The sequence below is a fragment of the Numida meleagris genome, chromosome 6, assembly GCF_002078875.1.
Source record: "Numida meleagris isolate 19003 breed g44 Domestic line chromosome 6, NumMel1.0, whole genome shotgun sequence".
Taxonomy (NCBI): Eukaryota; Metazoa; Chordata; class Aves; order Galliformes; family Numididae; genus Numida; species Numida meleagris.
Genome location: NC_034414.1, coordinates 60,551,095 through 60,573,757, shown reverse-complemented (window position 1 = coordinate 60,573,757; position 22,663 = coordinate 60,551,095). Strand labels below are relative to the sequence as shown.

Here is a 22,663-nt window from a genome sequence, read left to right as displayed (position 1 = left end):
GGGGGGGGGCAGCCCTGGCAGCGCACCCCTACCTGTGGGTCACCACTCTGCCTCTGCTGCAGGCACGGCCCTGCCCAGCTGCAGCCCTTTGCACACCCCCTGCTCTCTGGGAGGGCAGCAGGGAACGAACCAGCGCTGCTCCCATGGCCGCAGATCATTGTTCATTTCCCTGGAGCAGCGCTGCTTCCAAGCTCTACCGAAATGCCCCCATCTGAGCGAAACCGAATCAAAGCCGTGCTTTACCGCAGGCTGATGGTCTGCAAATAAAGGAGGACTCGGGCAAGCCTTACTTGTCCCCTGTGGCTCTAAGCGGTGCTCACCGGCCTCTTACTCTGCCCCAGCTGTGCCCCCTCGGCCCGACACAGCTGGCACAGAGCTGGCCCCAGCAACGTGGGAGCGCGGCCCTTAGCAGAGAGCAGCCGGGACACGCCGGGCTGAGAGGAGCCCGTTTAAGCACTGCGGCCAGCTGAGGGTTCGTGTGCCTCTCCCCATCACCGCCAGGAGCCGGGGCTCTGCGCTAAGGGCTGCCGGCGCTGCGCCCCGTTACGCTCCAGTTGCTCGGCGAGGAAGTATTTTGACTTTTTTTTTTTTTTCCTTCCTTCTGAAACAAACAAAACGCATCCAAGAGACTTCAAATCACGCAGTGGTAGGCAGCTGTTCCAGCAAAAAGTTTGCAGAATTCCTCTGGCCCATTGAAATAACGAAGCTTTACTCCCTGCTGCGCTCCCAGCTCTCCCCCCGCCCCCCAGGGAAGCCGGGCACGGCGCTGCTCGCTTTGTGATGCAGAAATAGGGAAGCCAGAAAAGCAGGGCCCCATTAACGCTAAAGGGCTCTTTGTGGAAGCAAAAGGATTCTGATTTCTCAGCGAAAACACTGACAACGAAAACAAAGCCGTTGAAATTACCAGCGCTGCTGAGTGACTATTCCGCATTAATTCACCTATTGAATTTATTATGGCGAGATAATTAAGGGGAATTATCATGACAAGATAATTAAGCGAAAACGCGTTGTAGGTACAATCAGAGCAGCCCCAGGACACGCTTTGGCTGAGCTGCAGCCCGGCCTGCGCATCGCAAACCTGGCGTGCGCCGGAGTCCGCGCAGCAGCATGGGAGGGATGGAAGAGTTAGCAACAAAACCCCGTCTCGGGGAGAACGTGCACCTCCAGTAAATAAAGTAACGGTAACAGACGCTTCTGCAACGTTTCTGCGTTATTTATTGCTGCTTTAACGAGAATCCCCCTAAGTGACTCTCGCTAAGAGGAAGAACCGCAGGGACACGGCGCTGAGAGATGCGGTCAGCGAGAACGGGGAGGGGGGGGGTTGGGGATCTGAGGGGTCCTTCCCCACCTTAATGATTCTGTGATCTTAGGGCACCGCATCAAACGTGCCTAGGAGTCGTTGTTCCTTTTGTAACGCTGTTTGTTCAGAGCACAGAACCCCCCCGGGGGGCAGGGCAGGCTGCTCACCCCCGGTTCGCTGCAGTCCCCACGCGGGTGAGCCTCGATCGGCTCCGTGCTGGTGACGCGTGCATCCCAAGGGGCACTCCTGCCCCGGGACCCAGTGCAGGGGCTACGGGCAGCACCTTCCTGCCCTCTCTTCAGTCGCTTAATCACTTTTTAATTCTGATTTCGCCCCCATTTGCATAAACATCTGTTAAACTCACTTCACTTGAGCGGAAAATTTGACTACGTGCCGATGGCTCAACTCAGACTTAGCTGCTAACTTCTCGAAGGCTCGGAGACTCGATTTCGAGGGCGTCAGTAAGGACACAATGCTGTGTTATTTACACCTGCCTGGAAATGGGGAGCCCAGCACGGGGCGCAGCGCTCCAACTGGGACCTCCCCAGGGCAGGGGGGACAGGGGGACCCGTGGCAGCAAGGCCAGCACCTCCACTCACAGCACATCACAGCAGCATGGATTCTCATCCTCTCTTTAAATTATTTTTTGTCTTCATTCATTCTATTCCCTCTTTTCTCCATTGCTTCTTCAGAAAAAGGGTTAGTTGTGGAGCTGCCATGGTACAGCACTCTCCTGCATCCACCCCTGCAACCCCAGTGCCTTTCAAAGTCCAGCACAGAGGCAGCTTTGCTGCAGGAACCAGTGCAGCCCCGTCCTGATTGGGGCAGATCGAAGCTGCCTTGAACCTCTCTGCTCTTCTTTCTTTTCATTCTATGAATATATATTTCTCTTGTTCAGCCCTCGTGGAAATAGGATCAGAATTAATAATCAGCATCTCAACCGGCTTTTCCTCTCTTCTTCAAAAGGGAAACCACTGTAATACCATCTAAGACTATCAAACATGGGTTTTCCCCAAAAAAGCCCGTTGCAGCTAAAAGGGAAACAATCGACAAATCCTGGGATGAAACCATTCCTTTCTATGCGCTGGAAGTTGTTCTCCCTGTTATCTGTGGCACGGGCTTTCACAGTAAGCAGGGGATTCTCCTGAAGCATCACACAGACAGATGAGCACGGGGAGGCCCTGAGCTCACAGCAGCACAACAGGCATCGCTGGTCCCGCTGAGCAAAGGGATGAAGCTGCATGCAGGTACTTGCACCCAGCTCCTTGGGCAGCCCAGGCACCTGCTGCAGGGCACAAGGGCAGGGGGCACAGCTCTGCCCACACCAGCTGCCCAGGGCGTGCAAGTGATGCCAACCACAGCCTGCTCCTGGCAGCAGCACGCTCCGTGTCTGGGTTTGGTGCACAGACCTGAATTCCTCCTCTGCAGTCACTGGCCACCCCAGAGCATCCCTCAGGAGAAGCTGAGCTCCCCAAAAAGGCACTCTCATTTATAATTGCATGAAATATTTAGAATTCGGATTGCATCGCGTGCGTTTTATCATCATTCAGCCTCTTCACTGGGGCTCCTCCAGTGGAAGCTTTCTTTGACTTGAAGTCACGCAGCTGAACCCTGGCTGCGATGCAGAGACAGAGCTGCGACTGGGGTCAGCTGCAGTAGTTCTGTTCCCAGCCATTAGCTACCATACTGCACACGGAGCACAGAAAGCCCACATCTCCCTGTGCCTGATGGATGCTGCACTGCACCTCGAGAGCAGCAGAGGCAATCAGAGCAGGCGCTGCCTGCGGGCATGACGCACTTCATAGGGCTGAGCAGCGCCTCGATAAAACCACCAAACTGCATTATCCGGGCAGCCCTGACATTACGCCGAGACGGATTTTGCTCCCGAAACTGATTTAGCTGAAATTCTTGCCCTGCTAAATACCAACATTCATCAGGTTGGGTTATTTGCCAGCGCATAATAATGCCATATAAAGGCTGGGGGGGAGGCTGGGGCGAGCAGATTAGCAGCAAGAGCAAACCTGCGCTGCGAGCAGCACGGCGAGGCACCGCTGGCAGCACTCCTGCTTCCCCCATTTTTGGCCTAGCCAGAAGCAAGCAGAAGGGAGAAATGAAAGGGAAAACGGCAGCTGTTGGGGTCTGCGGGCTCTTCTCTGCGCAGGTTGTTATAAATATTACATTAGGAGCATTAGCAAGAGCACACGTCACGGCAGCTGGCCCAGAACGTTTAAGCCTCGGGCGTGAAACAGAGCTGCAGCAGCAGCAGTGTGGACAGCAGGGCCTCACTCTGCCCACTGAGAGCAGGAAGGGGAAAGTGCCCTGTTCTGATGGCATGAGGGCTGAAGGGCTGGGCACCATCCTGCTGCAGGACACAGCACTGTGAGCAAACGGACCCTCAGGACATAACTCGAGATGAGTGCCTTCTCATCTCCCCCTCTGGGCAGGGTGGCACAGTGCAAGCAGCAACACTCTCTTTTCTGTAGAGGAGCTCAGACATCAGCACGTTTCCATCCAGGTTGGATACATACAGCTACTCTACAAAGCCAAGGGAAAGGGGGTTTTCTAATGGGAGTGCTGATAGATGCTCACAGAGGAAACATGGAAGCATGTAACAAATGCACGCAGCAAAGACTCTTGATGCAATCTTGCATCTGATTTTAAGAAGGTGACTAGCAAGTGAAGATTGAATCCAGAAGAAACATCACTGCCACAAGAATGCCATGGCAAGGAAGGAGATGCTCCAGCCTTAGCAAGGAGGCAGCACGTCTCTGAGTTTCAAACCCCGAACATCCCCAGCAATGGTGGCAACCCCTGGGGTCCCCTCCTCCTGTTCCCAAAGGTGGGGGGAAGGAAATGTATTCCAACATGCTCTTCTGTCCAAAATGAATGAGGCAATCAGAACTAGCAGGGGAGTACTTTAAGGTTCACTTTTCCCCAGACATAATAGACAGGTCACTGTACCATTTTGCCATGGTGATAAAACCCGTCTCCTTAAAATGCGTTCTATTTTTCTCTAGTTATGAGCAGAGATGTCCTAAGATCCGCGTGACTAACTGAAATAGCTCGAGTTCACCCACGGTACACCACAATTACAAAACGCCTCCCAAACCTCCAAGCAAAGCCAGCTGCTCCTGCAGCACGGAGCTGGAGGTGGAAGCACCCCCAACCCCACAGCAGCAGCGAGCAGGCTGAGGAGCAGGGCAGCATCCTGCAGCCAACCCTGCACTGCAGGCAGCACCAGCTCATCGCTGGGGTTCACCTTCATAGCATCACATTTCGGCCCCAGCTTGTCAGGTTTTTTGGCTTGGGATTTATTCCAGCAGAGGCAGAACCCACCCGTGCTCTGGCCGAAAGGCAGGACTGGGTGGTGATGACTTCCATGCCTTTGAAGGGTCAGCGGTACCACGCCGTGCTCTCTGAACCATGAGATTGCCTCCTCAGTGCGTGTTTCCACAGTGACAGCACCAAGAGAAAGAGAAGTCAGGCACCAGCCTGTCATGGAGTCCAATTCCTGGTATTCCTTTCTTTATTCCATAAGAAAAACTCTTATCGTCCATTACTCTCTATGGCAGTTTGCTACTTTGGCACAGCAAGGAAGATCATAAGGTCTAATTATGAAAATGTATTAAGGCTGGTTACTAAGTTCAGTGGCCGAATTCCCAACGACTTAATTAAAAAGCAGAATTTTACCCACAGAATGGGAAGAAAAAAAAAGACAAAAACAAGAAAGAAATAAGGATGACATCACAGAAGGTTACTCAGTAGGGCAGAAGAACACCACTGCACACTTACTATGCAAAAAGCAAGAGCTAAGTGTGCAGCCACGGACTACTGTGTCCCTATCCAAGCTACAGAGCCAAAGCTTGCCAATGCCCTCCCATGCTGGAGAACATGCCATCATAACAGGGTGTTCTTCCATCACAGCTGCTGCATACACCCACTGTCAAATAGGTAACCACACAAAAGAGACCAGGGAGGCCGTGAGAAGAAAGTAAACCCATATTATGTTGTGGAAGTTCATGCTGATGCTGCGCTGCAGCCCAGCTTCACCCAGTGTAAATCAGAAAAAACACACCACCAGGGTGGGTGTAATGACATGACATTGTTCATGACCTGATACCTCCCTCGGAGCAGCCCAGCAGAGCATCTTCAGACTCCTCAAGTCAATGCCAAACTGCAACAACGTGCAGTGCTCACAGGAGAGGAATTCCAGTAAGAGGAGTTCAGAACAGCGGTGAGGCTCAAAAGAGAACTTTCCCTTTTGGGACCAAATTGTCTGTCCTTCATCCAGACCAAGCTGGCATTTTAGGACAAGAGGGAATGGTTTCAAACTGAGACAGGGGAGGTTTAAGTTAGATATAACAGGGAATTTTTTCACTCAGATGGTGGTGATGCACTGGAACAGGTTGCCCAAGGAGGTTGTGGATGCCCCGTCCCTGCAGGCATTCAAGGCCAGGCTGGACGTGGCTCTGGGCAGCCTGGTCTAGTGGTTGGCGACCCTGCACTCAGCAGGGGGTTGAAACTCGATGATCTTTGAGGTCCCTTTCAATCCAGGCCATTCTATGACTCCATGACATAAATGCTCAGCTCCACATCTGGCACCACTGCAGGCTTCAACAACGCAATGCAATCTCACATACTGAAGTCTCCGTTCACAGCAAGGGAAGCTTCTGATAAGACAGTGCTCAGCTCTGTGAGGAAGTTTTGCATGTCAGGACAGCTGTGATGCATGGTAGCGTGGTACAGCGATAGACAACATATCCGAACAGCACCGGTTCCTATCACAGAGCCACTTCCTTGGGCCATACCCGAGATGCCCACGTTAGCTGTACCAGCGGCTAGGCAGCACAGCTCCCTGCTGTCTGAAGCTGGAAATCCACGTATTTTCTCTCTTTTAAAACCCAAGGTACCGTACTCGTGGCACTGACACCCGGCGTGCTCGTGCAATTGCTTTATTCCCCCGCTCAGCACGCAGGCAGCAGCGCTCAGCTCAGAGCACATCTCAGCGCTGCAGTGGGACGTTCCTGTCTGCACAGAGCGCTGCTGCACAGTGCAGAGCTGGTGAGCAGACCTCCACCAACCCTGACAGCCACTGCACTCGGCCGGGTGCGTCTCCTCTGCAGCGTTACCCTGCTGTCCTCATTCCAGGGACAAGATTGGTAGCGTGAGGCGGAAAGGACTTCTCTGATGTTCACTGCAGCGCATTTAACGCCCCGCTGCTGAACAAGAATGGCACTCCCAGCTTCCCCAGGGAGAAACACGACTCAGCGTGCACGCACCGCAGGCAGCAGGCACACAGCTGGCCAGGTGCCACCTGCAGCCTCTGCTCGGGGCTCTGCAGGAGGCAGGCACCAGCTGCAGGTATGGTAAGCCAGGTTAATGCCGGCGCTTCCAGTCGTGATGATTCAGATTTGCGCTGACGGCAGAGAGGAGGATCGGGCACAAGGCAGGGCACAGGGGAGCACACCCGCTGAAGGACAAGCTGGGCAAGTGTATCAGTCAGGACCTTCTGTAGCTCTGTGAATGAGGTAACTTAAAAGGTGAAGAGCACTCTGGGATAACTCATTCTATTATTATGGCTCTAATGAAGCTGCATCTCCTGTGCAGCGTCTGGAAGGAACCTTGCCACTAAAGAGACGTTACATCACTGCAAAGAACTGGATATTCCATTCACATCTCAGTCTCCACACAAGTTTGGTAGCAAAACCAACATCTTTTGAATGCAGTAGCTGCAACCTTATAAAAAGCAGCAGGAGGACAGCAGCAATTAATATACCACAGAATGGGTACGGGTTTCCCTGCTTCAAGTTTGGAGCAAGCCAAGAGCAAAATAGTGCAAGGACCCATGTGCCCCTCTGAAAGCATGCAGTGAGTAGTAATTAAGTTCTGATATCACAGAGCCTATTTCAGATTCTCTGTATAAATGTGAAAGAGCAAGTCTGTTTAGTGAACACCCTGAAAACTGAATCAGACAGAGCAGTAAATCCCAGAAACATCTCTGTAGAGGGGAACATTGCCTGGGGCAGGTGTGAAAGGGTTCTGCAGTAATGCCAGAAAGGGAAACCTCACCATGTGATGCATGAGAAGCCCCTGCACTGGGATCCTGGGGTGAACCCCAGGCTGAGCAGCCCCAGTCCCCAGCAATCAGTGGGCATGGCAGCCAACGCTGTGTGTTGGTGCTGCTCCTCCTCAGCATGCTCAGGAGCAGCTGGCAGGGTCAGATGTAGCAGCACTGCACAGCTGCAGACAGTGCTCTCAGTCCCTCTGATTTATCCTTGCCTACAGAAGATCTGCATCTGAGGACCTGCAGATTTGCAGAGCCCATTAAAGAGCACAAGAGCGTTTGCTCCCAGGCTGCCTCTGCAGAGCCAAGCAGCAGCAGAGCAGGGAAGGCCAGGGCTGGGCACGCTGTGCTGCTTGCAGAGAGTGGGCAGCATCAGGATGGGCGTCCAGGTCTGCAGCTGCCTTTGTGCTCGCTGAGCCCTTTGGCTGCCTGAGTTACCCACCTCGCAGGGAGATGGCTGCTGGCCTGGAGCTGAGGGACAGCTCAGCACCACCAGTGCTGTTAATGGCAATGACATCTGGTGCAACCAACACTCCATTACCACCTTCCCTGGTGGCAGAGCACAGGGCTGTCCCCTCCAGCCCAGTGAAGGGAGCCAGGAGTTCAGTAGAGACGGATTCAGTGCTGGGGAGCAGCCATCACACAGCAGAAGCTGCCCATTGCCTGGGAGGTTCAGCAACACTTCCGAGGACTCCAAAATAATCCTGAAACTGGGACTGGTGGCAGTCAGACCTGTCAGATGGGAGATTTGCTCTCTGCTCCTGATCCATTTGATGGCTCACCAACACAACAGAACCCAAGCACCTTGCTTTCTACCTGTTCACTTTCTACGCCCTCCTTACAGGCCATGAAAACACACAACTTTCCACCATTGCCATGAAACTGCAAGAAGAATCAGTTGTACTTTTCACCCAGCATATCTTAAAAAGATAACAGGCTCACACAGCTTGTTTTATTCATACCATCTACTAATTTGCTCTTAATCACTAACCTCCCACTGAGTCCCATCTTAGAATCACAGCTATTATTTTAGGAGGGAGATTCCATTGTTTGTGTTCCTACAGAAGCTTACCAGGGCACGCAGGTGCTGCTTCCACGTGGGTCTGTATGCTGGCATGACTGACAAGGTTACAGCTGAGAGCAGCACCCAACAGTGTCTCAGGATCAGGTTCCAGCACCCCAAAACCAGATCCTCCTGAGAAGTCCACAGTGGTATGCAGTATTGGTGTGGAGAAAGAACAGCTCTGGTCCCACCCTAACCATGCTGTGCTGACGTCTCAAGAAGAGGCCACTTCCCAGCCCTGGTGCCACGTTCAAGCCATGCACAGCCCAGCACACCTCAGCCTGCAGGCCCCAGGAGCTCTACAGTTGTGGGGAGATTCAGGCAGATGCTGCTGTTGAATCTACCCCAATTTCCAGGGTCGGTACACACATTTGAATCACAGAATCATAAAATGGCCTGGGTTGAAAAGAACCTCAAAGATCATCAAGTTTCAACTCCCCTGCTGAGTGCAGGGTCACCAACCACTAGACCAGGCTGCCCACAGCCACATCCAGCCTGGCCTTGAATGCCTCCAGGGACGGGGCATCCACAACCTCCTTGGGCAACCTGCTCCAGTGCATCACCACCCTCGCAGTGAAAAGCTTCCTCCTAATAGCCAACCTAAATCTCCCCTGTCTCAGTTTAAAACCATTCCCCCTTCTCCTATCACTATCCACCCTCATGAACAATCGTTCCCCTCCTGTTTATACACTCCCTTCAAGTATTGGAAGGCCACAGTGAGGTCTCCCCAGAGCCTTCTCTTCTCCAAACTAAACAAGCCCAGTTCCCTCAACCTTTCCTCAAAGGAGAGGTGCTCCAGCCCTCTGATCATCTTGGTCACCCTCCACTGAACTCTTTCCAAGAACTCTAAGTCCTTCTTGTGGTGGGGGCCCCAGCCCTGCACGCACTACTCCAGAGGGGGCCTCACAAGAGCCCAGGAGCGGGGGACAATCGCCTCCCTCTCCCTGCTGCCCACTCCTCTTTCAATGCAGCCCAGAACACAGTTGGCCCCCCGGGCTGCCAGCGCACACTGCTGGCTCATGTCCAGCTTCTCGTCCTCCAGGACCCCCAAGTTCCTCTCCACAGGGCTGCTTGAAGAGCAGCCAATGGAAGACAACTGCATCCCCTTCCCCACAGTGCTTCTCAGCATCAAGAGATCTCTTGGTGGATGGCCAGAAATCGTGGATGCAATGGTTCTTTCTATTATGGTCCTCCCAGGAACACATCACAGAGTTTTAAGATGAGAACAGGGGAAGAACATCACTGCTGGGAATGGGGAAATTCACTCATGGTCAGAGCACTGTGGGCCCAGAGTTATACATAGGAGGAGCAGTCTCTCCTTAGAAGGGCTGAATAATCAGAAATCAGAGCAGACAAAGAAAATAGGCTGCAAGTGTCAGACTGCTCAGACAAGGGAGGTGCAATTCTGGCAAAGCACGAAGATTAGCAATGGAAATAGAGATGGGAAATTAATTGCTTCTTCCAACATCACACCAAGCGCTGTGAGGGAGGGAGGAGAAGAGAGAAAGGGAGCTCACAGTTTTTGGAAGAACAGGAGCCACACCGCGTGTCAGCTCTGCTCCTTCTCCTACATGAGCTTTCTCAGTCTGCTACGTTAAAGATGCAATGCTAAAAGTGATTGAGTGATAACTGAGCTGTAACCAACATGCAGGTGCCCTGGGGACCCTTCCCCTAAGCTAAATGGGGCAGTGCTGGAGCTGGAGCAAAGTGGCTGCAATGTCATGTTGGCTATAGCTTAGCCTAACTGAGCCTCTCCTCCTTTCCTTCCTGGTACTTTACAGAGAAAACCAATGGATTAAAAGGTTGTTTTGCAACTAAAAAGCATTGAGAGCACTAAGCCAAAGAACGAGCCTGCTCCTCACAGCAAAGCACACAGGAGGCAAGTGAAGGGCAATCATCCCATTGACGCTGTGTCCTCAGGACAGTATCTCTGCTCAAGTGCTCTGCTGCGCACAACCTCTCTTTCCCCCAGATTAGAAAAATATCCTCCATCAACAACAGAAAGATACAGGGCACGCAGCTAATTGCAGTGTCACGGCCGGTGTGAGCACACAGGCTGGATTTTTCTTTTGAAGGCTGTCCAAAAGAAAACCCGAGAACATGAGGGAGCACCGGCATTTAAACATGCACCTCCCCCCTCCTTCTGAGAAGGGCACAGCAACTTTCAGGGTGGTTGAGACAACTTTCCTGGGGTCAGTCCTTCCCAGACTGCACACATCGCAGGATCTGCCCAAGCTGGTTGGACATCTCAGTGGCTGTTGAGGTGAAAATGCACACAAGTGTTTTCTTCCCACTGCAACAGTGAGAAGGCCACCACTGCAAAGCCAGTGTGGGAATTTTAACATGGGAAATGCCCACTGTGGGTGAAGATCAGTCAGCCCCTTCACCTACAGGCAAGCCGTAAGGGGCTGCAGGGGCATAGGCATGCCAGTGTAAGAGAGAAGTTAGATGGAGGCTCGGAGAAGCCAAAGCAAAGAGAACTGGCTTTGCCTCTTTCACACCAATGCATCTTTCAGAGGAGGCCACAAGCTGTAACTTCCAGGAAGGCTCCTCCACAAAACCCAGCCTGGAGCAGGGCAGCCCCCAGCACAACGTGAGGAGACCATTTCAGCGAGTTGTAGAGCTCAGCACAGTGCAGAGGTACCACGTACTCCTACGAGCAGGCTGACATGGCCAGGACTGCCCTACCCTGCTGTAACTCCCAGGAGGGAGCAGCTTTGCCTTCTACCATCAGCTCAGCTCTGAGCAGCACCCCAATGCCAGCAGCACAGGATTTGTTGCAGGCTGGTTCTGCAGCCACCACCCTCAGCACAGCCCCTGTGACCAGAGGGACACTGCTGCCACAGCCCTGCTGCTCCGTGGGCTGTGGGTTGCCCCAGAACTCTTCTATGGGCGCTCTGGCACCTCCATCTGCAAGAAAGCTTCTCTAAGCCACCTAGTCACCTGTTGACATCCAGCCTGCCATGCTTCCCTGTTCACATTTGGGGCAAGATTCCAGTTTTTAAATGCCAGCTTTTCCCAGCAGTCCCCTCCTGGCCTTTTCCCAGAGCCCTGAGGATTCCCTTGCTGGGCTATGTTTCTTTCCAAGCTGAACTTTGGCATGCAGTTCAGCCAGGCTCCTCATAGACACTTGGAAAGCAACACTCGTGGGCTCCTTGCTTTTGGGGTTGCTCTACAGAAAAGATTTCCTTCAGTTCACATATCCACTGCCTGCCACTCCTCCCCATCCCATGACTGCCCTATCCTGTATGCTCGAGATTCCTCAAACCAGACTGTAGAGCTGCCTTGATTTCATTGGTCTGAGGCATCGCCTACAGGAACTCTGCAGCCCTGCTCTTCTCCCCTGAACTTCTACATCTCGCAGCACCTTTCTCAAACACCAATTCCTTTTTCCCTGGCAGGCTGGCGATACATCCCCATCCCTAAGGGCCAGATCAAGCGGTTCCTTTATTTTGTCCCTCAGACATGGAACAATTGAGTGTGATGACTGACAAAACAGCTCTGCATAGTCAGAATTAGAAGCTGCAATTATTTAAAACACTTTCTTAGTATTTAAGCCACAGCAAGTACCAACATTGAGTTCAAGACAGGCATTTTTCACTAGACCACACCAACAGCAGTAATTAAACCACACGAGCAACTCAGGTAGACAGCCACGCTGAGTCCATGCACTCACTGCTTTACTCTCTATCACTTTTAACCCTAGTAAAAAGCACATCAATATTGGCACAATAAAGATTATGCAATTTTAAAGAGAAAATGCACCCTGTAAATGAGGCACTCCCTGCACAGAATGAAATCCTCTGGAGGGAGCACAAGCACTCACTGCCTTCCCACTTACAATTGATTGCCTGTGGAAAAAGGCAAACAAGTCAATAGCAGGAACGATGGCAGGAACCAAAGGCATCGGATTAAGAAAACGATACAACAACAGAACAACAAAAGTAATCTTCACAGAGTGCGAGCTAAAAACCCACATCTCTGTACTTCAACTGCGAAATTATTCGCAGTCTGGAAATACAACGCTCGTGTGCACATCAACCCAGAGCAGTAGATGTTCAGCGGTCGCGTGGCTTTTTGTACTGTACAAACCATTACTTCAATTGGGAAAGGACAGAAAACACCGCTCAGTTCACATATGACTTCAGCTAATTTAAACGAGAACAAACATGAACCAAAGAGAAACTCATCACGAAGCCTCGAGGAGCAGCAGGCAGACACTGAGCGGACGCAGCTCTGGGAAGGGCCCGGTAACAGCCCTCCCCTCACACCACCCACCTCTGCAGAAACAAACCCAGAAATGAATCCCTGTTGTCACAGGAAGAGAATTAACCGACATAACGTGTAATCGTCTGCATGACCTGTGGATCTAAATGTCATATAAGCAAGAAGCTACGGAGGTTCCCTACCCTCGTGCCCATCAGCTGGCATCGAGCAAGCTCTGTGGTACCAATGCCATGCCCATGGGGACACTCAGCCCCAGCCCAAGGGGAGCCAGGCTGGGAGCTGACCAAGGGGAGCCAGGCCAGCTGGGGAGCACAGAGGTGAGGTCAGGGGGTTTAGCCCATGCAACACAGAGTAAAAGCGCAGCCTTCCCTCTCCTACAAAGAGCAGCTGCCCTTCAGCAAGCTCCAAGCCACAGTCCTGATTCAGGAGGTGGCCTGTGTGCACATTCAAGCTCTGCCACAAGAAGAAAGCACGCAAGCTTTATTCCGATCAACTTCTCAGATTTTCATATGCGCTCACACTTCCAACTCCAACCTAGCTCTCAAAATCACACACAAGCACGGTAAACAAGTCACCATAATACAAAACCACACGGTTCAACTAAAAGAGGAGAGAAACAGAAACTCACCCACTTCTGAAGCAGCTCTCAGCACAACAGCACCCAGCTGGGGCTGCCTACTCTGAAGCCACAGCCCTCCTGCAGGTGCTGGTCATCAGGACATTAAGGTCAGATGGTGCCCAATTAAGACCTGCTAACTCTGCTAGACCGAACTGGATCAATTACACCAAAACTAATGGAACCTCAGATTACTTAAAACCAAACATAAGAGATGGGGTTAGCGTTCTAAGCCATTTTGGGAACTCCTCCCCAAACTGCTGGTTCATGCATATCATCTGCACCTTATTTGCTTCATTGGCAGTTCTATTTCAAAGCACGCCTCGGTCTCATTGACTAACACTTCGTTCCAGTTAAAGGCACATTTCACTTACTAATTTATTGTCATAATTACATTACTATTATAGTCTAACCTTGGCCTTCACCTTTAGCTTAAAAGCAGTGCTTAGCAAAAATTTGCTCCTTCTGTTCTGTGCGTGCAGAGACCCAGTGCTCTCCCCTATCAGCACTGAAGTTCCTCACATGGCTTGCTTGCTGCATTCCTGCATTGTAATGTATTTCAAACAAGCTTCTGAGACCTCATGTTTTCTTGAACCTTGCACAATTATGAATAGAAAACACTTCAGCAAGCTTAGGACAACCCAGAGGAGCTGGCTGCGGGGATGGAGGTGCAGTGGGAGGGAATCAGGTTCCTCTGCTGGTGGTGCTGGTGGTGGCAGTGGCTGACCCTAGGGCTGAAACCACCCCTAGCCCACAGATCCTCAGTCCCAAGGTGGCCTTCGGAAGCATTTGCAGCTTGTACATGAGTCCTCTTCTAAACATAGGGCTCTTCAGCAAATTGTTTTTAAAAGAGAATTAGAAAGATTAATTTAGGAACAAAGGGACATGTTTTAATTGCTGTTAGATACTTCAAGGCATCTTTCACGGGACCATTAGTAAAGTGCCCCAAGGGAATGAAGAAACCAACACATCACATTCGAGACAAGAATTAATGACCCCATAAAAATACTCCCTGGTGTACCCGAAAGCTAAACTGAGAATATTTATAAATTAAAAATTAACATTTCCGAGCCTCCTACTGGCAGCAGCTGGATTGCTGGAGAAGACGGAAGTGACAGCTTTAAATCAACGGAACAAAACAAAGCCAAGCGAGGGAAGCACTCAGTCGCAGCGCCCGCCAGATACTTTCTTTTTCATCAGTTCCAGCTCCTGATAAATGACGGGCGTGAGTTGGTAATACCGCGCTGGCAGCAAACTTGTTATTTCTGAACTTGCTCACAAGACGCGGCATTATGGATTGCTGATATTGATGTTATGTTGACAATCCTTTGACCTTGCGAAATTTCGCAGAAGAAAAATGCACGGGGCAGGGACTGAGCCGCAATTCTTTTTAATGACAGGCCGGCGACGATGGAAGGAGCAGCTCCCAGCCGCGTATCAATCACGGTTTCTCGCTGCCTTCGAAACGGAGAAGACGTGTTTGATAAATAGCAGTGTTTTTAAATTTACCCAATCAAAACGTGTTTTGGTCTAAAACACTCGTGTTGAAATCTCACGTTGGCGCATATTGTTTTGACAAGGAAAATCATATGTTTTGCAGAATTTGTTTCACTTGGATGAGATTCACTGGAGTCCATAGGATGAAAACGCAGGAGTCGAGGCTCGCTGGCAATAAAGGCTGGCCAGGGAACAGTTTTAGTCTGCAGAACACATTGATAAAATAAATATCAGCCAGTGCTGATTTGCATCTCAGTGGTGGGAGCTATGGGCTGGGAGGCAGCAGTGGTGTGCCATGGCCCCTTCTGTCCCTTCAGACAAATTGTTTTTCTCTTAGTCTTCGTTTCCCAGAGCAAGATTTCATGGGGTTCCTGTATTTTCCCAGCCACTCAGCAAGCCGCTGCCCCAACCCACAGCCCTGAGCATTACCCGGCTGCTTGGTGCCAGGCAGAGCTGCTGCCTCCTCCACGATGCCCAATTTCCCCCTTCCCTTGCACACCGAAAGGAAAACATTGTTCTGCTCAAGTCCTGCTGACAAAAAATAATAACTGAATAGAAGTCACAAGAGTCAAATGAATCAAAGTACCTAAAAAGTATAATATTCACATTAAAAATACAATCGCTCACAGGAAAAAATAACCCGCACTGGATAAATTCCAAGCAGCTGATACATCAGGAGCCAACATGAGAGAGACCTTATCGTGGATGAGCTCCTCGCAGGGCTCTGCTGTGCCCAGTACCAAAGGCAATGCGGCAGTGCCTCCGCCAGCATCTAGGGGCAAAAACACATCATGTCACAAAATCATCTGTGGAACGAGCACGTGAACAGGACAAGCAGCCACACCACGACACCCCCCGAGGAAGCCTCGTGCTGGTGACTCTCTGCACAACACGCACGCCCCATCCCTTCTTCCCCTCCTCTGCATCCCAAAATGACCTGTTCGTTTTGTGACTCACTGCAGCACGAGCTGGAAAAGCCCCCTCGGTTCCCCTTCAAGCTGACATGACTGCAGATGCAAATTATTGTCTGTTTATACTGCAACACCATCTGCAAAACCCCTTTATGGTATAAATTATATGTTGAGCACAGAGCCCGGACTGCAGCTATCAAAACCCCATCAAGAGCGCTGCTTACGCCAACAAACAATCCTGCAAAGCTCCTGTTTCAAGACAAGTTTTGGCAGGCGGGATGGGCTAGCTGCACGAATAGATGCTGCCCAGATTGTGGCTTTGACTGCTCTGTGTTTTCGCTTTCTGTGGAGTCCATGCTGTGCTGGGGACTCCACAACTCCCCGTGAACACCTCAAAAGATTTGCAGACATCTCTTCCCGAGAGCAAGAGTGGATTCCAAACCTGACTGCACGCCTGTGCTGCAGAGAAGCAGCTTTGTGCTGGAAGCACCAGGCCTGGTCATGCTCAGCCTTGTGGACTGGCAGTGGTTCAACAAAGCCATTCCCAATGTAAAACCAGAGGGACAGCAGGCAGGCTGTCTGAAATTATTGACAGTACCTGGAGAGACAGTCATGGAAACTGGTATACGTAGGAGATTTATGTGGCAATAAGCAACAATGTGCAAGGCAGAAATATGTTGCAAAAGATGAGTTTTACTTTCCCTATTTAAGAGGAAGGGTTGTTCCCACTGGATGTCCAAAGAAGACCTTCAATTTTTCAAAAACAAAAGCCTGTGAAGTTACATAGCAAAGGGTTCCCTGCTTCCATCTCTGCTGCAGCAGCTGAAACGTTGGCACGCAGGTTGGAAATGATGAACTCGGCATCGAGTTTGCAGGGGATCCTGAGCTTCTCTGGCTCATGCTCAGAGCTGTGGGTGGGCAGGAGGTGCCAGGCACAGCCCACATCTTTTGGTCTTATTCCTCAAAACCAAACACAGAAAAACGTAACGGGAAATAGGACATAAATCTAACTATTATAAAATTGAGCCTCTGAGTCTTCACCTGAAAACAAAGCCTGTGAATTTTCCTCTTCTAGAGCTTAAGAAGGAGCAGGAAGTGCAGAGTAAAAACTTGAGGAGCCGCTTCCCATGAAATTGCCTTAACTGCCCATGTCTGTTAAGCTTCTAAGTTGCTTAGACCTCTAAATCAGAGAATATTCACAATCCTGACTCCGGCACTGCTGTACAATTTGGCATGAGTGCAGCTGACTGGATAGCATCCCAGAGAAGAGGCTCCAGCAAGCAGTTGGATAATTTATGAAATCTTCCTATTGCAAGCGCCGGGCACTAAGCTTGTTACTGCACAGCACACAGGTGACTTACGACTGGGGCGTGGGAAAGGATTTTCAAATTTCAGTGAGTTCCCCATTCCTCTCTTTGGGATTGCTCCATTGTAAATTTTGCTAAAAGGACTTGCACATTTGCCAAGGTACATATTTTATAATATCACCTACTCACTGCTAAATTATGTGCAGCAGTTAGGAAACATCTACTGTACCATATGTTATTGGGATAAAAACAAACACACACACACACACACACACAGATAACTTGAAAACAAATTTTATGGAAAGAAATACTGTTTCATAGAATCCTAGTATGGCTTAGGTTGGAGGGGACCGTAAGGATCTTCTGGTTCCAGCCCCCCCCCGCCACTGGCAGGGTTGCCAACCACTAGATCAGGCTGCCCAGATTTAACCCCAAGGAGAAAATTTAACTGTTTAACCAAATTTAATCCAAATGTAACTACTTAACTCCAAGGAGAAAATGATGCTTTCTTTCCTGCAGTTGCCTCAAGTGCTGCAGAAGCCTCTGCAGTCTTGGGCCCACCGGTTTCCCACCCAGCATTTACACTGTGGTTGGTCCCACAGATCCCTGCCCCAGCCCTGGGCACCGTGCAGCACTGCCAGGGCCAGGCTGAGAGTGCTCCAGAAGTGTCCACAGCCTGCAAATTCATCAGCTAAGTGCAGCATCTCTGGAGAGTCTCATCACTTGTTCAGGGCCCCGAAGACACGTGCTCTGTTGATAAGCACTGCACTGACCTTAATCTGGGAAGGTCATACAAATGACAGAAAATTACACATATCCTTAGCTGACTTAATAATCCAATTCTGCGGAGGGTCGCGGCACATATTTTGTTATTCATGACCTTGAGGTTCTAATTCTTAAGTGATAATGAGATGTAACCTACACGTTTTACAGCCAAGAGTCTGGTAATGGAGAGCGATTCTTTTCACCTCGGGAAGCTTTACTCTAATTTAATACATAACAACCAGAAAATGATCTTGGATTTCACACCTTTTTGGTGCTATCACGTTCTGTAACAGAGCAGCATACTCCCCATTAGGTATCGCTTCTTACTGCTTCAAAAGACACTTTATTGAATGAAGAACTGAGAAGCAAAGCAGTTCCTTAGTAGGAAGGTGCACAGGGAAAACAAAGCTGCTGGATGAAGATTCAGTGTACCTGTTCAACAGGAAGCTCTCACTGCTCCTAAAGGAGGCGGAAAGTTGCATGTTCATGGATGTATGAGCTCTGCAGTAGGTGCAAACCAAGCACGGAAACACATGATACAATCAGGAAATAAAAATGTTTTTACAAATCACGTTCCTACAAAATAACATTTTGAAAGGAAAGTCTGATTTTCAAATCACATTTCTAAGATAATCCCCTTATTTAACATTTCCACAAAAAGAAAATGTCGTACTTGGACAACACCACCAGGAAATATGGCAGACAATACCTGCAGCTGTAATGTCTGGTGTCTTTGGTGCTGGGCTGCCAGTCTCACGAGATTCATCCAAGAAGATAACGAGTTTATGCTCTGCAATGTAAATTAGCAGCAAGCCACATAATCTAGTTTTAAAGTGCCATACATAGATCAAGGCTGAAGAGAGTATACCTCTCCCATGTGTAGGAGCAAGCGCAGCTTCTTACTTCTTTTGATCTCTAAGTGATGATAATGAAAATAACACAAGTAGTTAAATCAGGAGGCAGAAGAAACAAATGCGCACTGAGCAGTGACCACACTGACCCCCAAGCCCTTGCTAAGCCCCAGAGTCGGTTGCCCACAACCAATGGACGACCCTCCTTCCTGGGGCAGAGGACTCATCCTCTTGGTCTCTGACACCATCTTCACCAAACAGGAGCTTGGCAAAATCTCCCCCAGCAGTGGGGCTGCCCAGCACCACCCCATCCCTCCCTGGCCTTGGCCTTTGGTGGGCCACTGAGCACTGATGAAACAATGCTGTTGTTTGATATCATGCACACCCAGCAATGCTTGTTAAACTCATGTTTACTTACAATCCTGTTTTCCACAGCATTGTTTTAACTGAGTTGTCATTATCTCCCCAGAAGAAGACAGAGAAGTGGACATCTGCTCTGCCACCCGCTGCTGCCCGATGGAGAGCCACTGAGACGTGACAGAGCTTCCAGCCCAATGGCTCCAGCCCTGCTCCCATCTCTTCCCCCTGCTCTTCCCAGTTCTCGGGCAGCAGGGCTCTGGTTGCCAGCAGTGCTTTCACTGAGAGACCCTTGGCTGTGCCTCCTCCTTCTGCTAGGGATCATCGCCACTGTTTTGCCACTGTGTTCCAAATTCCGTGTCTCTTCCCATTATGAGGCCTGATGATCTGTGAAGACTATAAACCATACACCCAGCAGCAGCGGTGGTTTTAAAGCCCGAGCTACTGCCAAGTTTTCCAGCTCCGCAGCAAAATGTCATTCTTCTCATCTGCTCAGCTTCCAGCTGCCAAAAGCAACGGTTTGCATCTGTCAGTGCCATCTTGTTTCCCTAAATTCAAGCCTGTCGCCATTTGGAAGCGTCGTAATCAACAATAAATGGTCTGTGGGAGGCTGCCGTTCAAAGCACACTCCAGTTAATCTTCATTTCAAGTTGTGGGCTGCAAATTTCTGTCTGCCTTCTCAGAAGAAAACTGTCCTTGGAGCAGAGGGGCTATGAGATGTGTGAGGAATGCCTGCAGCCAAAGCCTTACTGATGTTGTGGGTATTCCAATAAGGCGTCCTTCACTCTGGTCATCATCTATTGGTTGCATTAATTACTGAAGTGAGAAGGTTTGGGCACTGTCCACAGATGCCATCCTGCCAGTGCCTTGTCTTCTGACAAGCATCTCAGTCATCCTAAGTGTTTTTCCCCAGTCCAGACAAAAACTGATTGTGCATGGTCTTTGTTTAACTGAAAATACTACAGTAATTTTATTTGGAGTAAGATGTATAAACAAACCTCCCACCGAAATATGAAATTATGTTCCTCTCTCTGTGGATTTGATGAAACAGATACGCAGACATGATTTCAATCAAGCATTCAGAAAGTTTCCCTCTCAAAACACACCTTTCTAAAAACACATCTAATGCTGTTTGGAAGGTGTCCGGGATACACCTTACAGTGATTTCCAGTTCCTAAAGGGGCCCTAGAGGAAAGCTGGAGAGGGGCTGTGTATCAGAGTGTAGTGATAGGACAAGGGGGAAGGTTTTTTAACTAAAAGAGGGGAGATTTAGGTTAGATGTTAGGAAGAAAGCTTCCAGAGGGCAGTGAGGCCGTGGAGCAGGCTGACCAGGGAAGCTGTGGGTGTCCCATCCCTGGAGGTGCCCAGGGCCAGGCTGGATGGGGTTTTGGGCAACCTGGTCTAGTGGGAGGTGTCCCTGCCCATAGCAGCGGGTTGGGACTGGTGGGCTTCAAGGTCCCTTCCAACCCAAGCTATGCTATGCTTCCATGATCCTAATGCTCAGTGCTTTCCTGCCAAACATTGGAAGTGGCAACCACCCACCTCCCATGGGAAAGGCAAGCAAGCAGGCTGCAGCTCTTGGCGACTTCTCACCAAGGAACACAGTCAGAGGTTGTACTAGCACAACTCAGGCTGGAATACATTCCTCTGTTTAAAATTCAGCAACAGTTTATCCATATATCTGTTTACCAGTGTAAACAGAAGACATTATTTTCTTCTCTTTCCCACTAAGGTTTTTTAGTGCTCTTTAGCATCGCTTCAAAATGTGACTCTGAAGCACAAGGCAGAGCACTGGGCGAGGCTTAGGAGCCGTATCTGGAAATCAGGCTGCGTAGGGGATGTGCTGGGTTAGGTGGATTGGAGCACAAGGTCTCTGAGCTCCAGCAGGAGACGCAGGAGAGAAGGGCCTGGTGAAGACACATGACGGTGATGTCTGGCTGTGCCTGTGGAGCCACACTCCCCAGCAATCACATGGATGGCAGACTCCTACCTCAGAAGTGCCCTTCAGCAACCGAACAGCTATTAGCTTTGATTATTCTTCCATTAGTCGGCCATTCTCTACAGAAGCAATCTCCATTTGGGAGCGTATTGAACACAAACTGTTTCTCAGCCTTTGAAATAACTGCAAAACCAGCTGACCCAGTCTGGCTGTTTGAAAATCTTCTAGATGCTGGAACTTACCTATCCCGGGGCAGAGCAGGGCGCTGCCCTGCTTGGAACATCACGTTGTCCAGGCCACTCTTAGCACGGGGAACTACGGAGACATGATCCAGGAGGACAGGGAGCGGAGGGATGAGACATGGTGGTTGTGTCTGCTGGGACTGTCCCACCCATAAAATTGTGTTTGCACTTTTGTAGATGTATTTTAAATTGTCAATAATTATGTCATCCTCATGTGGCTATATAGTTACTGCAGAGAACTTGGCAAGTCTGTCCCTCAGATAATGCTCCAATGGAAGGCTGGTGCAGACACAGAAATCTGTTGCTCCAAAATATTCTTTCTCATATGATAGAAGGAACTAAAGGGAAAACCTGAAGTCTTCATTTTTGAACAAATTTGAAATGAAATTGCTTAGCAAAATATTCATAACATTTTCTTTCTTATGGAGAAAAGTATGTATTTATTACTGCAAGAAGTGTTATATTGGATCTAACCACAAATCCAACAGCACAACAGCTGTCTTTTAACAGGCCAAAATGCAGATGGCCAGGGTAATGAATTCTGTATCAGCCCTAGAGGATACTTCTCTGATATAAAACAAAATAGACTCAAATTTTTGTTACCATATCCTTACCCTTGACATCTTTCTGCTCAAGATTTCTAGGTGGAAGCGCGGACTGAAATACCAGGCATATCACTTGGGAGAATATGAAGCACGTTGGCTGCAAATACTCTGTACAGGTAACACATTCCTCAGATGGGGTCTGCGTTCCTGAAGATTTTCTGTATGTATTAGACTTTGAAATTAGACTTTAGAGTGCTTTCAAGTTTCCATACAGAGCTATGTCCTCATTTCAGATGTACTACAGTCAATGGAAATGCTCCCATTAACTTCAATGAGTTTTGAAGTGAGTCCATGCTGTATACTAAAGACATATTATACCCTTGGTAGCAGAAGCTTACACAGAAGACAAGATGGAAGATCTGACCAAAGATTAAAAAAAAATGAGAACAAGGAAATGTAAGAAAGATGAAGCATATTTCTGCAGCTTCTTGTATGCTAACAACCATATTTCAGAAAGGCAGAAAAATGCTGGAGGAGAAAAGCATCAGAAAAATAGCAATTTAAAAATTTTAAACATTATACGTCTGATGATGATGCAGTATGAGAACATTCCTGTTAACATTGTTACTGGTTTATGGCTGTTAAATCTAGAGATAATCATTCTTTTCTATGCAAAATTGCCCTACCGTCAACTTGGGAGAAGAGAATACACTTCCATTTGCTCATTTATTTCTCCCATGGAATGTAATATTCGACAGATTTGATTCCAGATATGAGAGAAAAAACGGTGGCCACCCACCAGCTGGGTGCTTGGAGCAGCGCTGCCGTGCAGGCCCCAGCTGCCAAGCAGTGCAATACCCAGCTGCCTTCCCACCTCACCTCGGCTGTGCATGCTGCCCAACCCCATCCCCAGCCCAGCTGCTCCCCTGCACCAACAGCCCCGTGTGCACAGCAGCACCCATGCACCAAGTGACACCCA

The 22,663-nt window shown here is 49.6% G+C and overlaps 1 long non-coding RNA gene across 1 annotated transcript in view; it reads right to left on the bottom strand.

The window, feature by feature from the left end:
* The window catches only part of LOC110402153, a 185,504-nt gene that overhangs the window by 86,751 nt on the left and 76,090 nt on the right, over nucleotides 1-22,663 (bottom strand). Inside the window, exons 6-7 of the long non-coding RNA XR_002440930.1 lie at nucleotides 18,460-18,540; nucleotides 15,463-18,209 (exon numbers count right to left, since the gene is read on the bottom strand). This is a non-coding gene — a long non-coding RNA (uncharacterized LOC110402153). The remainder of the gene's footprint in view (nucleotides 1-15,462; nucleotides 18,210-18,459; nucleotides 18,541-22,663) is intronic.